This window comes from Triticum aestivum, chromosome 2A, assembly GCF_018294505.1.
Source record: "Triticum aestivum cultivar Chinese Spring chromosome 2A, IWGSC CS RefSeq v2.1, whole genome shotgun sequence".
NCBI classification, from domain to species: domain Eukaryota; kingdom Viridiplantae; phylum Streptophyta; class Magnoliopsida; order Poales; family Poaceae; genus Triticum; species Triticum aestivum.
The window spans coordinates 525060345-525080722 of NC_057797.1; the positions used below are offsets into that span (position 1 = coordinate 525060345).

The window sequence follows — 20378 nt, forward strand, 5'->3', positions numbered from 1 at the left end:
CGAGAGGTCGCAGTCTTTCATGTTTTCTTATGTTATACATTGGTTATTATTACCTGCTACTTTGTCGTTCAAACTGGAGTTTTAAAATGCCCGTGGGTCTCATTTCGAGGTAGCAACGAATAGTATATATCTGTCTACTATCTTGTTCATCTGGGTCTTCTATGTGGTTCATGTTGGGTGGGCAACAAACAGTAGATGATCCATTGTCTATCTTTTTAAACTCAAGCTATAATCTACCTACTATCATTAGTTTTGGATCTATCCACTCATTTGCTACCATCAGTCTTGATTTCTGCATGCACCCCTTAGGCCTTACAAAATCTAACTATTTTTTTATTATGCATTTCAGTTATTGTACACAATCGTACAGAACATGTAGAGAAAAAGAGAAGACCATTGTGTGGGAATACAATGTCATGCAGACGCTGCTCCATGGTGGGCGAAGTGCCCCCCTCCCGTCATTCTAGATTGTATTCCAGATGAAGATAACTGTTCAGATGGGGATTCAGAAGGAGCCGACCACTCCTATGTACCACCTGAGGTGTTTGCTCTAACCTGGCATGCTAATGTTGGTCATATCATGCATATGGCGCCTCGCATTGCTTACATTATTCATCTTATATGTCATCAGCTTAGTTTAGATTTGCATTGTGTGAATGCCACCTGTTTGGTTTCTATATCATACTTCCGTCGTTCCTAAATATTTGTCTTTTTAGAGATTTCAACAAGTGACTACATACAGAGCAAAATGAGTGAATCTACACTCTAAAATATGTCTATATACGTCCGTATGTAGTAGTCCATTTGAAATCTCTAAAAAGACAAATATTTAGGAATGGAGGGAGTATATGGGAATTATGCAATGCCTTGTTTTTCAGCCACTTATCATATATGTGAATTATGCACCGCCATATAGGCAGGCATCATATATGTGAATTATCTCATGCCATCTTTTTTTCATTACGTATTCCATTTGTCGACAATCTGTGTATATTAAACTACTCTTCATGTGTATCAGCCATTTGAGGCGGTTATGGAAAAAATCAGGAGTGGAAACAAGGTCTTCAGAGCAGGCAATGGTACTTGTTGAAGCATATATCTCGATGGTTACAGGGAGCTCCTCAAAGGAGGATTCAGAGACAGATGACCAATCCTATATCCCATGTGAGGTGTATGCTCTAAGTTACAATGTTTATATTTCTCATATCATGCACATGGTGTCTTGCATTGCTTAGTTTAGACATCATATGCACAATATTGAATTCCATCTGCTTAGTTTAGAGATCATACATGCGAGTGCCAGCTGCTTAGTATATGAATCAATTATATCAATTATATCATGCCATCCTGTATACTTAGACTACATTTATGTGAATTATTTCATCCTAACCTATTTTAGAAAGACATCATATAGTTTTGTCATGTCATCATGTTTAGATACTCATCATATGTTTAATTATGCCATTATATCCTATTAAGTTATCCATCATATATCTGAAACTGTGTCATGCTATCCTGTTTAGTTAGGAATCATATATGTGAAATTGTGTCATGCTGTCCTATTTGCTTAGACAACATATATGTGAATAACCACATCTGTCTATCATACAATGTCTGTATGTTCAATTTCTTTTCTTGTTTATCAGCCATTTGAGTTGGAGGGGGTGATGGCAGTACCTAAGGGAGCAAAAACCCGTTCTTCACAAAAGACAGTGCTACCCGTTGATGCAGATAGAACCATGGTTGTACTGGCCCACAAACTTGCCCCACCACACATAATCGAGACTCTTCCAGATTACATGCTTAGACCGTTGGGCAGAGAACCAACTACAACCCATCTAACCCCAACCCCAGCGGATAGTAACCCATTTGTAGTTGACAAAGCACCATGTCCACCACAGAGTACCCCCACACGAGCAGTTTGTAAAGCAACTACAGTGCCCAAAGCATGAAGACCACCACAGCGAACCCAAACTCCATGTTTAAAGCATAAGAGCAACTATTCTTAGGTCAGATTCCGTAGCTATGGTCCATACACCTTTGCTATTGCATCGTTGTATTTACTCATACCAACTACTTTCGAATATGAAGGATCCAATTGAAACTCCAATGGCGCAACAGGTATGTTTTAAACCTATTTCTTTAACTGGATTGTTGTTCTAACTTATTGCTCTATGTTGATTTCAGTTTCAGTTGTATAAACAGTTATGTTCTCATGTGATGCACATTACAAGTGTTACCAATGCTGTGTAGTTTCTCACACTTATATTCTGTCTATGCTATTGTGTCTTCAAAATATATGAGTTGAACGGTGTCTCTATCTTGATTTGACAACATAAACTAGAATGATATGGACAATACAGTGACCATAGTACATATATATGTTCCTTTCATGCTGTTATCCTGTCCACCTTACTATTGAACCGGTTTACCAAAATGAGTTTGGTATACTACATGCTAAACAAGTGATGTGTCTGCTTGTTTCTCTTGTAGTATGCGGACAGAATATTGGAGAAGAGCACCGCACAATGCAATGGTAGAGAAAGTAATGCAGATAAGGTTCAAGATAGTGAGACAACCCTGTTGTTCTCCAAGAAAGGTGATAAAAACGATCTTGTAGATAGTGAGAAAACCCCACAGTCCTGCGTTGATGTAGTGTTCGAGTTACTGGCCAATACTGCTGGCACAAGCTCTTCGACCTCGCTACTTGAATCACTTCGGCTTCTTCAGTCTCAGATACAAGCTGAAAGGCATCAGTCAGCTGTGCTGTGGCAAGAAGCCGAAGGACTGAGGAAGTCCTTGCAGAATTCAGATGCATACTTTCTTGTGCAATAACAAGCGCTGGAGGATTTAAGCGCCAAACAAGAGATAGTTAATAAGCTTGCTAAGCATCTTGCCAGCATTATGGGTACCCAAGATATTGTTTCTTGAGCTCTTCTGAAGTGGTTTCAGTTCTGGACTTGTTTTGCTGTGGCGTTTGTTTTCACTGGTCACCAACTTTGATGACCAGTGTATGTGATATGCTGCTTTGTTCCCTATATTTGCATTGGTAGCGAACTTTGATGCCCAGTGGATGTAATATGTGTAATAGTCGTGATATCCTAGTGTAAGTTCCTTGCTTATTTAGTTCCTTGTTGTCTTGTTTATTTGTTTGCTTGTAGTTAGTGTAGTTCTTTTTCCGCAGTTTGCTAGTGGCCGCAATAACCTATTTTTTAAAACTAGGCCATAATAACCATGGGCTACATATTTACTGTAGTTACCATGGGCCTCCTATGGGCCATAGAAACAATGGGCCTTCTATGGGCCGTAGAAACAATGGGCCTTCTATGGGACGTAGCATCAATGGGCCTTCTACGTGTTGTATGATCGATAGGCCAAACATGGGCCAATAACAGACCGCATTATGGGCCGTAAACGGGCTAGATTTGGAATCATCTGTTCATGGGCCGACAATAACGGTCCGTCGTTAATCGGCCGTATTGGACGACACTATGAAAACAGCCCAACGGATTAACGGGCTGCAAATGGGCCGATTGTAACCACGGGCTGAATTTGGCCCACAAGCAGAAAAGGCCAATAACGGGCTGTAAGTAACCGAATGCTGGAAATGAGCCCAAGAATAAATGGGCCCTAAGAAGGCCGAAAGATAACACGGGTTGGAAATGGCCCAAATGAATAATGGGCTGTTAATGGGTATAAAGGGGTACACAATTCATTGCGGGCCAGATTCACCATGGGTCGTTAATGGGCCAAGAGTTACAAATCGCCTCGTATGGGCAGAAAGACATCATGGGCCATACATGGGCCAGAAGTTACAACGGGCTGGAATCATATTGGACGGCCAAGATGAAGCTACTGGGCTTAATTCCAATAGGCCGTAACGGGTCGTGAGTTAGCGGGCCGTAAATGGGCTATATATGAATAGGCTTTCCGTGGGCTGGCCCGTTACCTTTTGACCAAGTCAAATGGGCCGGCCTTTTCACCAGAATGGGACTCTGTTGGGCCGTGCCATGTGTCGATGTATCATAGGCACCTCATGTCCAATGAATGGATGACATCTGTCCCAATGGTGAGCCAACATGTGTTTCGTCTGGCCAATGAGAATTTTACACGTGGAAAATCCTCATTGGTCCAGCTGTTAGCGGGTTATCGAATCCAAAACCCGACCCAATAGCTTAACGGTGACCCGTTACGGTGGATGCCACGTGTTGGTCAACCTCGACAAAAGCACTTCCATGATGCGTGATTTATCATCATGGAAGTGGACACTTCCGTGATGATAATTTTGGTAATGTCATAGAACACTTCTACGACAGCACATGTATGACTATCTTGATTCTGTCATAAAATCGTCATGGATATCCATGCATGACAGAAAACGTGGCCTACTGTGACAAACACGTATCATCACATATGTGTCTTTTTTTTGTAGTTGCTAAGAAACTAGGGCATATTGAGAGTAATTGCTAAGTTCACTTTGGTCGCTTTACTCAAGAATACGGTCATTGTATATGTGATGAGGTGATTATACGGTCACTGCCAAATCGTCTAGCTCCGTATCCATCCATTTTGACCAGTCAAAGAATCGTCATGGCACCGCCCAGATCACTTTCTCCCTCTGTCATGCGGGCCTACCTGTCATTGGGTGGAAGAAAGAAGTCGAAAAATATATGCTCAAGCGCGGTTATCGAACCCGAGACCTCAGGTTTGACGAGCGAACAGGATAACCAGGTACACCACCCTCACGTTATGATTATTGTGAGGAAAACAACCTTTTATACATTCCTGCATTCGTGTGACAAGCATGTCGTGTTTTTTTTTGTGTGGGAGTCATTGGGATTTAAATCATAATCGTGTCATGTGGCTTTGGTGGTAAGGTCTTTTGGGATTTAAAGCAGTGTTGGTAGTACAGAAATAATGCATCCTTAGTCACGTTACCTCTCTCCACGTAGTACGTTGGGTCCCACTAGTCAGAGGGTGAAACAAACAAATTAATAAGAAAAATTAAAAGCGACAGCGGTGCATCTTACCTCACACATCTCGCTAACGCCCGTGAACACTGTCCAATTGATCCCTCTGTTCGCTCACGTACTATTTTAAGTGAATCATTATTATAACATGCACACAATACACATGCATGCACTCGCACACTAGCACGCAGCGGGCAGACACACACTAGTTAGCACACATCACACACACACTGGCAACCGGCGATGAAGTTCAGGCCGCAAGGTCGTACTTCGGCAGCTGCACGACAATTGTGCGCACAAGGTGAGTAGAGCGACCTAGTGTGGGTGTCATCATAATCATCATTGATGGCCATGTCATCTCACGCAGATGGAGTTTGTATGCGTTGCACCACAAGCAGCGAGAGCTCGGACTTGGCGTAGTGGAAGAGCAACGGGTCGACGACCTCAGGTGGTAGGGTCAACAACGGGAACGTCGGACAACAGGCGAGGTACTGCACGAACTTGCGGAAATAGAGGCCAGCGTGCGACTTGAGTCCATGCTAGTGCGTGTGCATGCACTGCAAGCTGTGTGCTGCATGCGTGTGCCGCTACTAAAGGTAGAAAACTATATTTGCCACTAGTTAATCACAACTGGGGGTTTGTGTAGCTGGTTAGCCCGTTTTCCCGTATAAAGCGTGAGGTCTAGTATACGAACCACGCCCCCGTGCATATTTTTATTTTCATTCAACTTCTTTCTTCCACCCAATGACATGTAGGACCCGCATGATAGAGAGAGAAAACTGATCTGACAAGGCGCCAGGGGGATTCTTTGACTAGTCAAAATGGATGAATACAGAACTATATGATCTCCTAGTGACCGTATAATCACCTCATCACGTATATAGTGACCGTATCGACCGTATTCTTGAGTACAGTGACCAAAGTGAACTTATACGATAAGTTCAATGACCAACAATGCATTTTACTCTTTTAATTATTTAGTTTGTACACTTTGCTCTCTTCAAATAATTTTGGGCACTTGTATTCGACCTAAGTCAGTGTGCCACCGTATCTCGTACTACTCCCTCCGTCTAGGTGTAAGTCACGTTAGAAGGTGCAGTAGGATGAAGGTGCAAGCAGATTGGAGGAGAAGGAGAAACTCGACCGGTCCTTCCTCCAATCAAAGTCCTGATTTCTGTTTCTAAACGCAACAATTAATCACAACAACGAAGAGATGTCGTTTTAGCTACCATGCAGGGCCATGTATTAACTCGCATGCAAGCCGACTTTGATTTATTGATTGATCAACGCGTAGTTGCACTCCATGCATTGGGTTTCCGAGGGAGATAACAAGGCAGAGTAAGTAACAACGCTTGCTAGCAACGAGGCTAGGAGAGGATTGAGATGTGAAGTTAATGGACGACGCCTAAACATTTTGGGAATATCTGGTTTTCGTAAGATGACTTAACACCTAGAAGGAGGGAGTACTACTCCTCAGTCAAGGTTTGATGGAATAGTCCTCACCTCTTCTCTTCTTGTACGTACTCCATTAACTTCATGTGGCTTCGCACTCGCAGGATATTCCTATTCTACGAACCTGTGTGTGCGTGTGTTTGTTAGAGAGAGCGACACATCGACCTACTCCTGCAGAGAGATGGTGTGTACTGTATGATTTAGCCGCGAGAGTTGGTGCATCCTCTCGTTTCTGGGCATCCGGCCGGGACAGCTGCCACACCCGCTCCTGGCCAACCTAGGCCACCCAAAGCCCCTCCATCGCCTGTGCACACTTCCTACCCGAAACGATCAGCGCCGCTCCAAAGAATCAGTGCCACATTCATGCCCAGGAAGAGCGGACGCGACCTCTCACTGGTGCCTGTGTTGAAGGGAGAAGCGGATTCAAGAGTGATGGTTGCTTCGTCCGTCCAACTTACTACTGGGTCTATGTGATTTGACGGCTCATTGGTCATTATTACTGAGGTGGTACGACTGCTGGATGTCCCACGCTTCGGTGAAAGGAGGTACTACTCCCTCCATCCGGTGAAAAGTGTACATCTAGAAATTTTAGGACAAATTACGGAGTGGAGTAAAAATGCATTGGGAAGATGCAAGATACCATCTCTCTCCTCTTTAATTATCCAAACCCCAATGAGTAAAGTGCATGTAGAAATTAAGAAGACTATGTATAAAATGTTATTGGTCTTGATTACCGTGTGATGAGAGAAAATACTTTAAAGTGCATTAGGAAGATAGAAGTACACTCTTTTGTGGACAAATTTAAACCCAAACGTACACTCTTCACCGGACGGAGGGAGTATATTACAATTTTCTCCATTCTTATAGCGGATGAGTGCGAAAGCAGTGAAAACATGCAGGCTTAGTGATTACATGGCCCACCTCACACTATCACCATATTTTCTAGACACCGTGCGACACCTAACTCTTTACAAAGTAGTATAGTACGTACTGTAATTTCTCAGCTAGATAAATTTGCACAATGATATGAAGCTTCCAGCTTATGTTTCATGTATCTTGCGTCTAAGGTTGCCCCATTGCAACATTTCATCAAATACAAAGGAGACTAACATGCATGCTATTGCATCTTAATGATTGATAGATCATAGCCAATATGTACTCCCTCCATTCCAAAATGAGTGTCTCAACTTTATGCAAACTTTAGTACAAAGCTGTACTACTACTAAAGTTGACACTTATTTTGGAACAAAGAAAGCTAAAGAAAAAAACGATCCATGCAATCCCTAGCCCTTGAACTATAAACCCTAACCAGGCTTTAATTTGCTGGCAACATTGAAGCTTTTGAAGAAATGAAGTTTGCAACCCTTTGACCACCGGATCATTTTGTGCAGTTTCACCAAAATTGAGATGAGCATCCCTATGGCAAAGAAATTGAAGAAGCATGATTAAAATAAGATTACTAGGACTAGTTGATGAGATATAAACTCATAAAAAATTACAATAGAAGCCAGTAGGGGTATGTGCGGGGCAAAGAAGTAGAGAAAATCCACATGGAGCGATGTGGGCAGCTGGGGTAGTGGTGCAAGATGGCTATAAGGAAGTTGTACCTGAGGGATGTCGGGACGTAGCTCAACCTAGAGGAGGGCGGCGGGAGGTGGCAACTGCCAACGTCGCGTTAGTGAGCAAGGGACAAAGGCAACCTCACCGGCTTTGTGAGAGAGAGAATGGCGGGGACCCCTGATCGGGACGTGCTGACAGTGGGTTTTCGCCGCCGGCGATGGCGACCGCATCTACACAAAGGATCCACCCCTTCCCCCATCGGACGTGATCCGCCCGGATGTTAGAGATGTGGCCACAGTCATTTCATGCGAGAGAGTGTGAAGAGAGCAACCCCATCAAGCAACCGTGTAGGCTCGTCCTGGCTATGTATATAGTGGAGCAGTTTCCTTTTCTCTCCATATGAACCTATTTATATTGCGTGCGTGCCACTGAAGAAAAAAACTTTATTTATAAACGATGCGGCACCGTTCATGCGTGGTTCCCGACCCTCCATTATTTATAAGTGAGTAACTACTACTAGACGCGTCAAATTATCACGTGTGCTACATCATCTTACAGAAATGAGCTCCACCGTGTCATGTGTGTGGTTGGGAAAGACGCAAAAGACGCAAAGAGTGCTACTAGTACTACGTGGGTGGGTGCGTGCACCTCTTCTCTTCGAGCATGGTTATTAAAAGTATAGCCCACTACTTTACCACGCGGTTATTATATATGGGCAAAGAGTATAGGCAGTAATAATGACTAATAAGCCGTCAAATCATGAGGCCCACCTTTCTCTATGTTTGACCGAGGAAGCAGCCATCATTTCACTCCTCATTGAATATCCATCTGCTGCTACCTCCGCAAATAAATAAAAATCCGCTTCTACCTCCGTAGCATGGTTAATAATATAGCCATGTCAATCACGACGTAGAAATATCATTCACTAATACAATAGGGCTGGATCTAAGGCTGGTGATTTTTCTTACTTTGTCTCTTTCTCTTTTTGTCTCATTTACTCATTTTACATAGGAGCACGTGCAGAGGATGGCTATTCCTTTCGATGGGACTTCATGGGGTTTAAGACTAAGCAGATGCGAATTATGCCCGCTGCCCACCACTCTAAATCGTGCCATCTATGATAGGGAGTAATCCCATTGCAAAAAAACATACATCTTGTTGCTTTCTTCCTCATACAATACGTACCACTGGTATGTACTACTAGTACTACTACTACTCGTTCTCCTATAAACCTTGCGCTTGGCATCTCCAAAAAATTAACCTTGCGCTTGGCTCTTCGCCTCTTCGGGAAGTGGAGCAATAATGGTATTGCAATATATATCGTTCTGGCTATCTGAGACTGAATAAATTGCTGCACGTCCACCACGTGGGCGAGGGTCGAGGGGCGAGGGAGAGTGCGTACTATTACGTCTGTTTCAATACGGACTACATACGGAGCAAAATGAGTGAATCTATGATGACCCACAAGTATAGGGGGTCTATCGTAGTCCTTTCGATAAGTAAGAGTTTCGAACCCAATGAGGAGTAGAAGGAAATGATAAGCGGTTTCTAGCAAGGTATTCTCTGCAAGTACTGAAATAAGTGTTAACAGATAATTTTGTGATAGGATAATTTGTAACGAGCAACAAGTAACAAAAGTAAATAAAGTGCAGCAAGGTGGCCCAATCCTTTTGTAGCAAAGGACAAGCCTGGAAAAACTATTATATGATGTAAAGCGCTCCCGAGGACACATGGGAATATCGTCAAGTTAGTTTTCATCACGCTCATATGATTTGCGTTCGGTACTTTGATAATTTGGTATGTGGGTGGACCGGTGCTTGCGTGCTGCAATTACTTGGACAAGCATTCCACTTATGATTAACCTCTATTGCAAGTATCCGCAAATACAACAAAAGTATTAAGGTAGACCAAACCATAGCATGAAACATATGGATCCAAATCAGCCCCTTACGAAGCAACGCATAAACTAGGGTTTAAGCTTCTGTCACTCTAGCAACCCATCATCTACTTATTACTTCCCAATGCCTTCCTCTAGGCCCAAACAATGATGAAGTGTCATGTAGTCAACGTTCACATAACACCACTAGAGGAGAGACAACATACATCTCATCAAAATATCAAACGAATACCAAATTCACATGACTACTAATAGGAAGACTTCTCCCATGTCCTCAGGAACAAAAGTAACTACTCACAAAGCATAAACATGTTCATAATCAGAGGGTATTAATATGCACATAGGATCTGAACATATGATCTTCCACCAATTAAACCAACTAGCATCAACTACAAGGAGTAATTAACACTACTAGCAACCTACTAGCACCAATCCCGGACTTGGAGACAAGATTCGGATACAAGAGATGAACTAGGATTTTGAGATGAGATGGTGCTGATGAAGATGTTGATGGTGATTGCCCTCTCCCGATGAGAGGAGCGTTGCACTACACCACAACCCTTGATTGGGGGCAATTAACTGCCAGGAGAAATATCATCATAAAGGCAAATCATCTGCCGGGGATTAGTCTACTGCCGGCAGAAGTATCCAATGACAAATAAACTGCCGGTAGAACTCAAACAATAAGGGCATTCAAACTGCCAGCACAGATACCCATTTTTAAGGACACAATATCTGCCGGCACACCTAAACAATGGCATATTATCTGCCGGGGACTACTTGTGAGGCCAAACCAAATATAATACTATTGGCGCGGGATTAGCACGGGAGAGCGCGCGAGATGCGAAAATTTTCGCTCCAAATAAGCAAAATCCCCAAACTCCAACTCAGACCAAAATCCCCAAATCGACCACCCTGACCTAGCCTCCTCCCCGAGCACACGCCGCCGCCGCCGCCCCCCACCCCGCGCGGCTGCCGACCGCTCTCCGCCACACTCCAGTGCCAGCTTCCTCCCCGATCACGCGCCGACCACCGTCCGCCACACCTAGTGCCACTCCTCCCGGACCATGCCGCCGAGCACCCTCCGCCGCCCCGACCACCATTCGCCGGACCTCCAGCAACGCCCAAGCAGCCAAGCCTCCTACACGCGTCCTCCGCCAGGCTCCTCTAGGCTCGAGTTGCTCAAGTGTTTCAGCGGAAGGATCTGTTCGAGTGAGGTTGTCCACAAGGATGACGTCTAACTTCCACCAGATCTGGCATGAAACGAGGTAATCCAGTTGGGTTTAGTTTTGATTTGGCTGTCTTACCTCCCCATACAGCAGTCTTGGCCTCTTCCGCATGCGCCCTCGCTGTAGCACATGGCTGCCAACATTGTATTCTCGGCTTGCAGGATACCCAAGCGACTCGCAGATGCGAAGGAAAATTGAGCAAGGTTCCGCCTCCCATGGTTGAGCAGTCGTAAGGGTTATGTTGTCTCTCCATGTTGCTGGTCATATGAGCCCAACTAATATTTGCTTCCTGTGATCTACGGAAGGATAAAATTGATGTTTCCTACCTGCCATACTCATCTATTTCTGTTTTCAGTTGACATGCCTACTGTACGAATTACAGTCTTTGGTACATTCACTTATCCCTTCGAATTTGACAAGCATGGAAGAATCTGAATATCACTTATCCCTCTCCCGTTATTATTTAGCATATGTTAACTGACTGCTGTGTTTATGCTTATATCCTTCGGTTATTGTTTATAACAAACCAAATTAAGGATTTTGTGTTCATCTCTGAAACTTCATAGTGATGGTTGGTATTTAATCTTTCAAGGAAATGCAGCAAGCTGTTGTACTAGGAAGATTATCCTGACATGGGAGTTTTTTTAGGAACAGGAGAGTTGCACACATATGAAGTATAGAAATTTATTCTTAATGTGCTAGGCTTAATGCAACTAGATAAATAATGTTCAACAAGTCATATTGATGTGTTAAATTGTTTTCAGTTTCAGTGTCAATACAAGAAAGGTAACCTTGTGTTAGATCTTCAATCCAAGGGAGAAATTGGAGCATCGGGACATTTAAACTGAACCTAAATTAAGGTAATAACATATGTAAAGTATGTTATTTTCTGTTGTTCTAAAGCCCCAATGTTTTGGTTCATTTTAGAAAAACAGGGGCCACTCTTAGGTTCCATTTTGATTGAACTGAAACTGCGTACATAGTTAACACCATTGAGACAGACTGAGTAGCTAACCACTTATAAGGTTTTCCAGAAAAGAATGATGAAATAAAAGGGGACACCATCGAGACAAACTGAGTAGCTAACTCGAAGTCTTGTGCATGGAAGGAAATTGGGATATTTGCTAATTCTGTACTAGTCAAAACGTATGTGTAGATATTCTGATCATTCTGGTTCATGTCCTACTTAATTAAGGTCTTCTTTTATAGGCCTTGCGCAAATGATATCTCTACTCTTACAAAAAACCGAGTTGGTGATGATGGTGTGCCTGCCATCCCGCAATATAGACCGTCCGATCTATATCTGACGGATAGAAAGCAAACTATGACAATTTTGCAAAAAGATACCCGCACCCCTCTCCAAATTTGCAGATAAGGACTTCCCTCGTTCATCTTTGTCTCCCACGAGATAAACAGCTCGTATAAATGCATCTTGATGTTCCATGCAACGCATGGGCCTCTTGCTAGTGATTATTTAACAACTTAGTTTCATGGCGTTGGATCTCACGTGAATAAACTATATGTCGAAGTGTTTGCTGTTCTTTGCTTAACTAGATATCAAAGAATAAACAACAAGCTCGTATACAATATGTCAAATTATAATCAAATAACAAGCTCAATAATGATAAGAGCTTTACAAGTAACAAGATCCATTACAAGATGTCAAAGTTTTAATATAAATTGTACCAACTTATAATGGTGGATTCTAATTATAGTGAACTAGATAAGCGGCCTTCGGTGACATTTTGAGCTCTTGTCTGTTGTCTTCAACTGACAGTGTGTAGCAGCCAACAATGTGAATTTATGATGGTTATTTAGTTTATTTTATTGTACATTCTGCAGAGCTTTCCTCATTAATTCAATTTTTCACAAAATTCAGAAGGCTATTGTATTGCTGCGTAAACTGGAGCAAGGCCGTACCATTTCCATCTGACAAAACATCCTGAATGTCTTGTCTAGTTCTTACACTCTAACAAGGCCATACATAACGGTGTTGTAAGATGAAAGTCTGGACATGATTTAGCTTTTAAACTTACAGTATACTGCTCTTACAATGTTGTAAGATTGAACGTCGAAGATACTACACTTCGATACAGATCTATATCATTATTTGAGAAGTAAACTTTTAATCTGCAGTAGACTTGTATCTACTAAACATTTTAATTTCTTGATTAATTTTCTGTATCTATCACTTCAATGGTTACAGGTTGATCTTTACTTGCAATCTAATTTGCATATTCGTGTGTGTTCTTCAGGAATCATGATACTACTTTATGATCTGATTGGTGAAAGAGGTATTTTGTACGGTTCTCTTGTGTCCGACTTGTCTTTTTCTCTCTATATAAAGTAGCATTGAAAATGTCCTTGTATTTCCTTTGACATCTCAGAAGCTCATACCTGAATATCATGATATATGCCTGTAAGAAAGCTCTGTATGTTCTTTTGAGTTAAACCTAACACCAAACATTTTAGTTTCTATACTTGTCAGTTAATGCTGGAAAAACATTTGAATTTTATTTGCTGTACTAGTTGCCTTTGTGTGCTCATACAAAAATACTAGATCCTACGATGTCAAAAATTCATACAGGTTGTGGATCACACTTCCTTTTTCTCGAACATTGTTCCTATTTTGTCTTATGTGCAGTTTTTTCAAACAGATTTCGATGAGTCTTCACTTTCAGAAAACTGAACTTAATATCAGAGGCAATCTCACCATGCCATTATGGGTTTAATTATTTGTCCAGACCTGAAACTGTTGTCATGCTTTCCAGGAAGGGCAACTAGATGTGCTTAATTCATGTGCACAGGCTTGAAACTGCGGACATTTTTTAGCTTCTTATTAAATCGAATATTCACTTGATGCCTTGATGGGAAATTTGTCGAGAAATTTTCTTGATGATGTAGCCGTTTTCTTCTAAAAGTTGGGGTGGTGCACTTTTGTAGATTCAGAGTATCATAATAAATGTAATGGATATAATGTTTTCTAATACTACCTCACTTGACATTTGGACTTTTCCTGTCCAGGTTGAAAATGTTCTTGTAAGATTCGTCAAGATACCTTGCCTTAACCATATGCCCTGAGCTCACACAGAAGTTACAGGCTTTACTCTTTGTGTTTGTTTCATCTTGTACTGCTCAAGTTTCTAGAAACTACATATGCTAAATTATGAGGGAAGTCTTCATGTGTAATCAATGAATTGCTTACATTGTAAAATGTTTGATGATCAGACTATAATATATATGCGATGTGCATCTGCATAATCTTTTTGCTTTATTTGAATGTATGTGTCATCTTTCGAATCGGGGTGTGTATGTAAATGTGAAATAAATGTAACACCAGAGTGTAATAGCCTTATTAATTGGGATACTTGGCACCACTGGCCCATCATCTGCCATGAAACCTATTGATTGCTGGCAAAAAATATCTGCCTAGAGAAGTTTGAACATGATGGCATAAAAACTGCCGGCACATCCCTATCTGCCAAGAACTACAATCCCTGGTAGCCGTTCTCGTGGTAGTTCCATCTGCCGGGAGAAAAACATTCTCGGCAGTCAGACTGCCCTTGTAAGTGCCTTATCCCGGCAGTTTTCCTGCCCTTACAACCGTGTTGTGGTGTAGTGTTGGTGATGACGATGGCGATGATTTGCCCCTCCGGGAGGGAAGTTTTCCCGGCAGAACAGCCCCACCAGAACCCTAGATTGCTTCCGCCAAGGTTCCACCTCTCGGCGGCGGAATTTCGTCTGAGAAGATGGCTTATGATTTTTTTTCCATCGAAAGAGTCCATATAGCAGAAGATGGTCACCGGATGGCCACCAGGGGGCCCACGAGGTAGGTGGCGCGCCCAGGGGGGTAGGGCGCGCCCCCACCCTCGTGGGCAGGGTGTGGCCCCCCTGGTGAAGTTCTTGCGCTCAATGTTTTTTATATATTTGGAAAACATCATCCGTGAAGTTTCAGGACTTTTGGAGCTGTGCAGAATAGGTCTCTAATGTTTGCTCCTTTTCCAGCCAGAATCCCAACTGCCGGCATTCTTCCTCTTTATGTAAACCTTGTAAAATAAGAGAGAATAGGCATAAGTATTGTGACATAATGTGTAATAACAGCCCATAATGCAATAAATATTGATATAAAAGCATGATGCAAAATGGACGTATCAACTCCCCCAAGCTTAGACCTCGCTTTTCCTCAAGCGAAAAGCCGAATCGAAAAATATGTCCACATGTTTAGAGATGAAGGTGTCGATAAAAATAAAATACAGACATGAGGGCATCATGATCATTCTTAGAGCAGCAACTTATATTATTCTTGTCATATGATATCTTATGCTAGAGTAATAATTCAATCACAATATCAAGTATGAATCGTAAACTTCATACCAGTCATTGAAGCAATTGCAATTTATCATAACATAGGAAAGAGTCAATGTATAAGAGCTTTTCAGCAAGTCCACATACTCAACTATCATATAGTCTTTCACAATTGCTGACACTCACGCAATACTTATGGGTATGAAGTTTTAATTGGACACAGAGAAAGATAGGGGCTTATAGTTTTGCCTCCCAACGTTTTACCTCAAGGGTAATGTCAACAGTAATAGTTCATGAAAACCCACATCCAATTAGCCATATATACCAGGATCTTTCCAACATATTGTGCTTGCCAAAGGATAAAATGTAAAAAGGAAGGGTGAAGATCACCTTGACTCTTTTGCATTATAGGAGATAAAAGTAAAAGATAGGCCCTTCGCAGAGGGAAGCAGAGGTTGTCATGCGCTTTTATGGTTGGATGCACGAAATCCTAATGCGAAAGAACGTCACTTTATATTGCCACTTGTGATATGGACCTTTATTATGCAGTCTGTCGCTTTTATTACTTCCATATCACACGATCGTATAAAGCTTATTCCTTCCACCCCAATCAATCATACATATTTAGAGAGCAATTTTTATTGCTTGCACCGATGACAACTTACTTGACAGATCTTACTCAATCCATAGGTAGGTATGGTGGACTCTCATGGCAAAACTGGTTTAAGGGTATTTGGAAGCATAAGTAGTATCTCTACTTGGTGCAATGAATTTGGCTAGCATGAGGGAGAAAGGCAAGTTCAACATGTTGGAGGATCCAAGACAATATAATTTATCTCAGATGTAAGAAAACATAATCCATCATGCTGTCTTCCTTGTCCAATGTCAACTCTTTAGCATGTCATATTTTAATGAGTGCTCACAATCATAAAATATGTCCAAGATAGTATATTTATATGTGAAGACCTCTCTTTCTTATTACTTCCTATTAATTGCAATGATGACCAAAACTATGTTTGTCAACTCTCAACAACTTTTATTCATCATACTCTTTCTATGTGAGCTCATTACTCTCCATAAGAGTCACATGATCTGTTTGTTTCTTTTTATTTCTTTCTATTTTCTTTTATTCACTTGGGATCATGGCAAAAATAATCAAGCCCTTGACTCAACACTAATCTTTATTATATAGCTCACGGACTCGATTACATAGAAGGATAATAAAGCAAAACTCACAACTAGATCATACTAAGAACTTTTATTCTACTAGATAAAGATATTGCCAAAAGGATCGAACTAAGAAAAATGGTAAGTATAAAAGTGATGGTGATACGATACCGGGGCACTCCCCCAAGCTTGGCAGTTGCCAAATGGAGTGCCCATACCATATACTCAATTCTTCTTTGTTGGAGGAGACGGTGGTGATTTTGTTGATGGCGTAGGCTTGTCGTCCTTCTTCCAAGGCATAGGCTCACCATCATAGAAGGATGACCGAGTCTCCAGGATCCTCAAATCTGCAGCCAAACTCATCCTTTTGAATCTATATTCATACTCACAGTTTTGGTTTTGCAGGTCATAGATCTGAGCTTGAAGGTGCTCGATTTTCTCGTGAAGCTTGAAGATGGTCTCCCCGATGTTGTCGGCATTCAGCTTGTGTTTGTTGGTGAAATCTGCGATCATCATGTAGTTGGAGTTGAGTCCACGCTCCACCATCCCCTAACACTTGAAAACTTGTTGTTCCATTGCTTTGAGCCTCGTCTCCACGCTTCTGTTCCCCTTTGGTCCCTCAGCATCACAGATGTGCAGCAACCCATCACACATCTCAATGGTTTGAGGGTGTCGCTGCACCTCCGCGAGGTAAGGGTTGATGACCTTCTCGAAGAACTTGTCCTTGGGAGCACTTGGAGACGTCATGATAATCTAGATCTGTCAGAAAAACAGCTCGAAACAAAGACAGGAGATTTTTGCGTGATACGAGAGTCAAAACCCCCGGGAGGTTATATAATGAATTTTTACCGACCAAAATACGTGTCTTGTAAGAAAACGGAGTCCGGAGAGCACAAGAGGTGCCCACGAGGTAGGGGGCGCGCCCAGGGGGGTAGGGCGCGCCCTCCACCCTCATGGAGCCCTCGTGTCCTTTCCGGACTGCTGCTTATTTTTCTATTTTTCTAAATATTCCAAAACGGAGAAATATTGCCTTAAAAACTGTTTTGGAGTCGGTTTACTTACCGTACCACATACCTATTCCTTTTCGGAGTCTGAAACATTCTAGAAAGTGTCGTTTATGTATTCCTCCGGGGTTACGGTTTCAATAACATTGGTTTCAACATTTATGGGATTACCTGAGATATAGTGTTTGATTCTTTGACCGTTCACCACCTTCGGATTTGTGCCTTCGAAGTTGTTGATTTTTATGGCACCGGAACGATAGACCTCCTCGATAAGAGGGCCTTCCCATTTAGAGAGAAGTTTTCCTGCAAAAAATCTTAAATGAGAGTTGTATAGCAATACATAATCACCTACATTAAACTCATGCTTTTGTATTCTTTTATCATGCCACCTTTTAACTTTTTCTTTAAACAACTTGGCATTTTCCTAGGCTTGGGTTCTCCATTCATCAAGTGAGCTAATATCAAATAACCTCTTCTCACCGGCAAGTTTAAAATCATAATTAAGTTCTTTAATAGCCCAATAAGCCTTGTGTTCTAGTTCGAGAGGTAAGTGACACGCTTTTCCATAGACCATTTTATACGGAGACATACCCATAGGATTTTTATATGCAGTTCTATAGGCCCATAATGCATCATCAAGTTTCTTGGACCAATTCTTTCTGGACCTATTAACTGCCTTTTGCAAAATTAATTTGAGTTCTCTATTGCTCAATTCTACTTGACCACTAGACTGAGGGTGATAAGGAGACACAATTCTATGATTAACATCATATTTAGCAAGCATTTTACAGAAAGCACCATGAATAAAATGTGAACCACCATCATTCATTAAATATCTAGGGACTCCAAACCTTGGAAAAATAACTTCTGTAAGCATTTTAATAGAAGTATTATGATCAGCACTACTAGTTGGAATAGCTTCTACCCACTTAGTAACGTAATCAACAACAACTAAAATATGTGTATAACCATTAGAGGAAGGAAAAGGTCCCATATAGTCAAAGCCCCAAACATCAAATGGTTCAATAACAAGTGAATAATTCATAGGCATTTCTTGACGTCTACTAATATTACCAATTCTTTGACATTCATCACAAGATAAGACAAACTTACGGGCATCCTTGAAGAGAGTAGGCCAATAAAAACCAGATTGCAGTACCTTATGTGCAGTCCTATCTCCAACATGGTGTCCTCCATAAGCTTCGGAGTGACACTTCCGTAGGATCTGTTCCTGTTCATGCTCAGGTACACAACGTCCAATAACACCATCTACTCCTTCTTTATAAAGATGTGGGTCATCCCAAAAGTAATGCCTCAAATCATAAAAGAAAATTTTCTTTTGCTGGTATGTGAAACTAGGTGGTATAAACTTAGCAACAATGTAATTAGCATAATCAACATACCATGGAGTAGTATGGGAAGTATTTATGACATTTAGTTTCTCATCAGGAAAGCTATCATCAATAGGTAGTGGGTCATCAAGCATATTTTCTAACCTAGACAAGTTGTCTGCAACGGGGTTCTCAGCTCCTTTTCTATCAACAATATGTAAATCAAATTCTTGTAGGAAGAGAACCCATCTAATAAGTATAGGTTTAGCATCTTTCTTTTCCATAAGATATTTAATAGCAGCATGATCAGTGTGAATAGTTACTTTAGAATCAACAATATAAGGTCTAAACTTATCACAAGCAAATACAACCGCTAAGAATTCTTTTTCAGTAGTAGCATAATTTCTTTGAGCATTGTCTAGAGTTTTACTAGCATATTGAATAACATTTAGTTTCTTATCAACTCTTTGTCCTAGAACAACACCTACAGCATAATCACTAGCATCACACATAATTTCAAAGGGTAAATTCCAATCAGGTGGCTGAACAATAGGTGCAGAGATCAATGCTTTCTTAAGTATTTCAAATGCTTCTACACAATCATCATCAAAGACAAATGGTATATCTTTTTGTAATAAATTAGTCAGAGGCCGAGAGAGTTTTGAGAAGAAGTCCTTAATGAACCTCCTATAAAAACCGGCATGACCAAGGAAACTTCTTATACCTTTGATGTCCTTGGGACATGTCATCTTTTCAATAGCACCAACCTTGGCTTTATTAACTTCAATACCTCTTTCAGAAACTTTATGCCCCAAGACAATACCAAGTGGCACTTTCCCCAATTAAAGACAAGATTAGTTTCTTCACATCTCTGCAAAACTTGATCAAGGTTGCTCAAGCAATCATCAAAAGAAGATCCATATACGGAAAAGTCATCCATGAAAACCTCACAAATCTTTTCACAAAAGTCAGAGAATATAGCCATCATGCATCTTTGAAAGGTAGCAGGTGCATTACATAAACCAAAAGGCATCCGTCTATAAGCAAAAGTACCAAAAGGCCATGTAAAAGTAGTCTTTGATTGATCTTTGGCTGACACATGTATTTCAGAGAAACCAGAATAACCATCTAGAAAGCAAAAATGTGTATGTTTGGATAATATTTCTAGCATTTGATCGATAAAAGGTAAGGGGTAATGATCTTTTTAGTAGCCTTATTTAATTTGCGGAAATCAATTACCATCCTATAACCAATAATAATTCTTTGAGGAATCAATTCATCTTTATCATTAGGAACAATAGTAATACCTCCCTTCTTAGGGACACAATGGACAAGACTTACTCACTTACTATCAGCAACGGGATAAATTGTACCTGTCTCAAGGAGCTTTAGTATCTCCTTTCTTACCACTTCTTTTATTTTAGGATTCAGACGGCGTTGATGATCATGAACTGGTTTAGCTT

At 41.3% G+C, this 20378-nt stretch overlaps 1 long non-coding RNA gene across 1 annotated transcript; it reads left to right on the plus strand.

Annotated features, from left to right (window-relative positions):
• The first annotated feature begins 10651 nt into the window (after nucleotides 1–10651).
• Nucleotides 10652–14366, plus strand: LOC123189233 (uncharacterized). The gene is made up of 2 exons (XR_006495657.1): nucleotides 10652–11147; nucleotides 11270–14366. It is a non-coding gene; the product is annotated as an uncharacterized lncRNA (long non-coding RNA).
• Nucleotides 14367–20378: the final 6012 nt, after the last annotated feature.